Genomic DNA, 6,146 nt, shown 5'->3' with positions numbered 1-6,146 from the left:
GAAGGTTCCTCCAACTCAATCCCAATTAAGCATCATCAATTAACCCAATCAAATTAATTTAGAGTGATGAGATCAACATGATAATCCAAGAAACAGATACTCAAGATGTCCATAACCGGGGACACGGCTAACCATGATTAGTTTGTACACTCTGCAGAGGTTTGCGCACTTTTCCCCACAAGACTCAATATTCTTCGTTAGATTTCTCGCACTACAAGGTGTTTGAGAAATGAATGACTGAGACACAGTCTTTCAGAAGCATTAACTCTTTACTCTGGGTAGACAGTACCACCTACATCCCCTACATCTGCTAGTCTACCACTAAAAGAGGTCACACAACTTATTCAACTATGCCAGAGCCCATAATGGCTTGTGGCTGCACACGGAAGTTTCTAGCACGAACAATCTCATGGTCCCTTTGAGCCTGGGTGGCGAACCGTAGGATGATCACACGGGTACTCCAGGATATCCTAGGACAACACTGGATTCTCCAGGTGCCCTGACAACCACTGGGTACTCCAGGGTGCCTGAACCAATCCACCCAGATGTGTATTTAAGTAGCCACCTTAAGTTAACCATTAATTAACAACTCTCAATCTGTCATGGATACACTCACCCAATCCACATCTACGAGCATGGCATAGCAATCCTAAGCATAATGTAGAAGTAACTCCCAAAGGTTTGATAATAAAAGGGCAAGGTTCTACCTCATCATCTACTTCCCAAACCACATGTAAATCAGATCCTAACCATGCAATGTTTGAGGGTTGTAAGTAATGCATAAAAATTGGGTAATAAGGGGTATGATCAAAGTGTTACTTGCCTTGTTGATGATCTGCAAAACCTAGAGACTCGTAGTAGCACGCTTCGCACTCAGGGTATTCTATCGCAAACAAACAATAACATACATAAGCACTCAAACTAGAAGCACGGGTAAAACTCAAATAAGAAGATCTAACCAGAAAGTTCAACTGAAGAACTCCCGTTTGCAAAATGAACCAAATCAAAGGAGCAACGAAACTCAAACTACGAAAGAAACAAGATTCGTTTACTAATCTGGACTAAAGTCAAATTTTACAGTAACAAAATCTTGTTCAAGCCTGTTAAACAGAAAGAGGGCTTTGAGACGAAGATCTAGGCGCTTGTTTTATCTAATTTGGACAAACGAGCAAAAAGATATACTAGAACGAAGATCAGGGCACAAATCGTGATCGAAAATAATCGCAGAAAAACCCTGGAAAAAATAAAAATAGACGAACAGGCTAACAAACAAACGCTCACTGTTTGCGGCTAACTGACGAACAAAGTTCGTTAAAACGAACGAACGAGCGGACGCTCGCTAAATAACTAAACCAAAAAAACAAACCGGTCTAATAAAAAAACTAGATCTAGGGTTTTAAAAAAACGAACAAACAGTTTTTGAAAAAAAACCAGAGCGGCGGCGGCGGCGGTTTCTACCTCCAGCGAGGTCCAGCGGCTCGGCGAGGCAAGCGACGGCGCGGCGCGGTGGGGCAACGGTCGGTGCAACGCGGGGCGGCGACGGCAGCGGACGCGGCGGCGGTGGTGCGGCGGCTGTGTGCGGCGCAGGCGGCAGGGTGGCTCGGGGGTGGCGAGAGGGCCCGGGGCGGCGACTTATAAAGCCCCCCCCCCCGATGGTCTCCGACTTGGGAGAGGGGGCAGCGGACGGCGGCGGCGACCCGGACTCCTGCCGGAGTCCGGCGCGGACATGGCGCGCGGAGGCGGCGGTGGAACTGGCCGGCCTGCTCGGCTAGGCTTCGGCCCTGTCGGGCGGGAACCTTTTAAAAAAAATCCGCCGAACAGAAAAAAAATCTAATAAATATAAAAAAAAATCTAAAAATGCCAAAAAAAATCATCGTCTAAATAGAGTATTTAGAACAAAGTGAACATTTTTCTGGCCTAAAGTGCAATTTTGAAAACATGCATATTTTTCTAATTCAAATAAAATAGCAATAAAACTCCAAATAAAAATAAAATTTGATTTTAATATTTTTCCTCCAATATTTCTTTTATTTTGGAGAAGTCATATTATCTCCTCTCTTTTATTTTCATATTTGAAATATTTGAAGACAAAAATGATCTTCTTTTCAATATTTGACGAAAGTTCAAATATGAAAATAAATGAAGGGCCAGTTCTTTTGGGCGATTCTCCGAGAATCGCCCCCCTCCCTAGCTTTTCTCAGAATCGCCACTATATATATTTTTTACAATCCTATCTAGTTAAGGTCTAATTAGCTAGGATTGTAAAAAAAAATGAAGTGACGATTCTGGGAGAAGCTGGGGAGGGAGCGATTCTGGGAGAATCGCCTAAAAGAACTGGCCCGAAATCCCCAACTCTCTCTGTGGGTCCTTGAGTTGCTTAGAATTTCTAGGATCAACCAAAATGCAATAAAATATGATATGCATATGATGACCTATGTATAACATTCTAAATTGAAAATTTAGGATGTTACAACATGTTTTGAATTTGGTAGTGAAGAATGGATTGGATGCCATGGAATTAGCTATAGAAAACATCCGTGAAAGCGTTGCATATTGGACTGCCTCACCCAAAAGGATAGAGATGTTTGAGGACATGGCCAAGTATAAGAAAGTCAAAATAACAAGGAAGTTGAGACTTGGTTGCAAGACTAGGTGGAACTCTACTTTCATAGTGCTTGACATAGCTTTACCTTATACACTTGTGTTTGAACATTTAAAAGAAAAGGACAAGCAATATGAGTGGCTACCTAGTTCGGAAGAATGGGCTTTCGCTACAGATGTTGTAGTGAGACTTAGATTGTTCTATGAAGTAACTGAGCTATTTTCTGGAACTGATTGTGTGACTGTCAATGTTTACTTCCCTAAGATATGTGAAATTAAAATGAAAATGACTCAACGAAATTGTCCAGAACATGACAAAAAGCATGGCTGGAAATTTGATAAGTATTGCAGCGACATCCAAGGTCTAATGGGTATAGCTACACTTCTTGATCCTCGGTACAAGAAGAAAATGTTGGTAGCTTGCTTAGCCATGTTGCATGGTATTGAGCCATCTTGTTATGAATATACTGAAAAAGTAGATGACATAGTTGCTAGTCTGCATTCATTGTTGGACCACTATGAAGTGGAAAGTGAGGCATACAAACCGGATTAAGAATGTATGTAATCTACAATAAAATCTCCTGCAATCATGAGTGTGTTCCAAAACATCGTAGCTCAACAAATGCATGTAACTGCTAGACTTCAAGGTGAAATAGAGCAATACTTGAATGATGGTTTAGTGCCTTACATTGAAAAGTTTAATGTGTTGGATTGGTGGAAGGTGGTTGGAACAAGGTATCCAACCTGAAGGAAAGTTGCAAGAGATATATTTGATATTCCTATTACAATAGTTGCTTCATAATCAGCCTTTAGTATAAGTGGTAGAAAGCTCCATGAACATAGAAGCCGATTGACATCTGATATAGTCGAGGTTTCAATGTGGTCACAAGATTGGCTTAGAAACAAGTATAAAGGATATCTTGCAGCCTCTTCACACTGTAAATTGTCGAGTATATCTCGCTCATTTAGTTCAGTCAGGGCACATATTACTATTGCTGACAATGCTCGGAGCTTATATGAATACACTATCGAATCCCAGCCCCCGTGCCACTCCTTCCACCGGGGCGACACGGGCGGCAACCTCCGCCCCTCCGCAGCCTCCCTCCTCCAGACTCCTCCTCTCCCTCGCCGTCGCAGGTGACCTCCGGCAGGCAAAGCCTGTGCGGAGCCGGCGGCGGCGAGGCGCTCTCTGGTTGCAGGTTGCTCGGGAGAAGGGGATCTCGCGCGCAGGCTACGGCTGTCCGGCGATCGGCTCCGGGGCGGCGTCCTCGCGTGTGGCAGAGGTGGTCTTCTGCGCGTAGAGCGGCGGCTAGTCTGGTGGGCATGCCGTTGCAGGCGCGCGGTCACGGTTGCTGGTGTTCGTGCGGTCCCGATCTGGGACCTCGCGGGTCGCGGCTGGCACGGACGATGGTGCGAATGGGGGCCGGCGGCCTCGGTCCGAGCTCCGGCACGGCCTGGGCGTGGACGGCCAGCATGCTCGCGGTGATTTCGGATGCGCGTGTGCGGTGCGGATCGGCGGGCGATGCGGCGGCGGCTGGCGCGCGTTGGGCGCGGCAACTGGCTGGGCATGGCGGACCTAACGTCCCCGGGGTGCGAGGTGTACTGCGGGTGGAGGGCCTGCTCCTGCTCAACTGCTTCGCTCGAGCAGCTCGATCTCGATCTGGCGCGCGGTGCTTCGTTCGGGTTGCTGTTCCTGCGATGCAGCAGTGGTGGTGGTCGTGGCGGTGCTGCGGTGGTGGTTGGCGGCTTCGGCCAGGGGGCAGTGCGTGTCTGGGCGCGGTGGATCGTGGGATCCTGCGGCCAGAGTGAGGTCGACCTCAGCTGGGATGGTGGTTGGTGAGCAGCGGTCGGTGACGGCAGGTGGTCGACGCAACTCCAAGAGAAATCCTTGTTCCGATCTTCATCGGAGCCGGTGACGGCGGCGCCCGCGGGTGTCGTAAGAAGCGTCGTCTTGGAGGTGTGCTCCTCTCTATGGCTTTGGCTCCGGTGGGAAATCTCATATCAGATGGATCAAGCGATGGAGGCGTCTTCACGTCTTTCTCCTCCTTGTTGGCATCGTCTCGGAGTCGGCTATGACTGGGAGACCGGTGGATGGCGGCATCTTCGCCGCGTGGTTTGGTGAGGCGGGGCGCTGGTTTCTCTTTTTGCAACGATGATGGCATCGAGAGGAGCTCGGGTCGCGGCGTGGACTTCGGTAGTCGGTTCTTCCCGACGTGTCTGAGGTGCCCTTCTATTGGTTGCTTAGTTGTTTTGAAGTCAGAGCTGCGGTGGAGCGTGTCTAGGTGGTGACAATGATAGGCACTCGGTGGCCGTTTGCAGAGGGCACGGTCGGCGCAAGTGCTGCATATTTCTCTTGTGATGCTCGTCGTCAAAGTCGGAGCTGTCGGTTGCTTGCGCATGTGGCCATCCGTTGGCATGTGCCGTCGTGGCTTCTGTGGCTGTTTGCGGGTTGGCTTCGATGATGGAGCTCTATGGTGAAGCCGGAGTCGCCCGTTCGAGGCAACCGATGATGACGATGACGCTTGCGACTCCTCGATGGATGTCTTTCTTCTTTGCAGTTGCGGGTTTCATGTCGGTGGCCAGGTTGGCCGGTGGTGCCCATGTCATATGGGTTGACTTGTATCGATTTTAGCCTGGTTTTTCGTCAATTAACCGGGCAATTCTCTTCTTCTTAATCAATGAAAATGGCAAATCTTTTGCCTTGTTTCAAAGAGAAAAAAATGAACACACTATCTGCGCATACACTATCCATTTGAGTGTGAACTAATTCTGGAACGGAGGAAGTAGGCAATGCTCCAAGTCATCTCAGGATAAAGAAACTGCCAGCTGAATTTATGTTTTCAGCTCAGCCGGCATCAACTCTTCATGCAATAGAAGCAGAATCATCGTCCAGACCAACAATCAGCAGAAGAAAGAAACAAAGTGGTCCAGCTACCATGTTTTTCCTGTCATAACACACACTGCTTACTATCAGGTGTACCATCTCGCCGCAAGCATTTAACCGTTGCTAATGCAGATTCGTAACTCTATATACGCACCATTGTTCCATTTAGTATATATATGCGTACCACACAAGTCTCCTTCAGATTGTTCTCTTGCTTACAAGTTATTCCCCCTGCTTATAAATAAAAAAAATGAGACCAACCCAAGGGTTGATCCTTGTTGACATTTTTTTATAGGAGAAGCTCCGCGAGCACCGCATGTCAAAGCTGGGGCTTGAACTTGGATGGGCTGGCAGCTACCCCAGCTGCCCAGCCAACGGGTCGACGCCCTGTCCTCACCCCTGCTTACAAATATAACCAACGGTGTTGCTAAAAAAACAAATATAACCAACGGTAATCTAACTACCCTAAACAAAAAATTAGACAGTGCAAAGACATAACAAAATGAGATATTTACTAGTGTACCTCTGTACCAAAATATAAAAGGTTTTTGTTGTTCATATTAAACTACAAAAAACGTTTTATATTTTGGTACGGAGGGAGTAGGTAACTAACGGAACAAACACTGACAAAACTCCATGAATCTGCTAGGTACGCAAAAAC

The sequence above is a fragment of the Triticum aestivum genome, chromosome 4B (genome assembly GCF_018294505.1).
Source record: "Triticum aestivum cultivar Chinese Spring chromosome 4B, IWGSC CS RefSeq v2.1, whole genome shotgun sequence".
Lineage (NCBI taxonomy): Eukaryota > Viridiplantae > Streptophyta > Magnoliopsida > Poales > Poaceae > Triticum > Triticum aestivum.
This window is presented reverse-complemented; position numbering follows the sequence as displayed.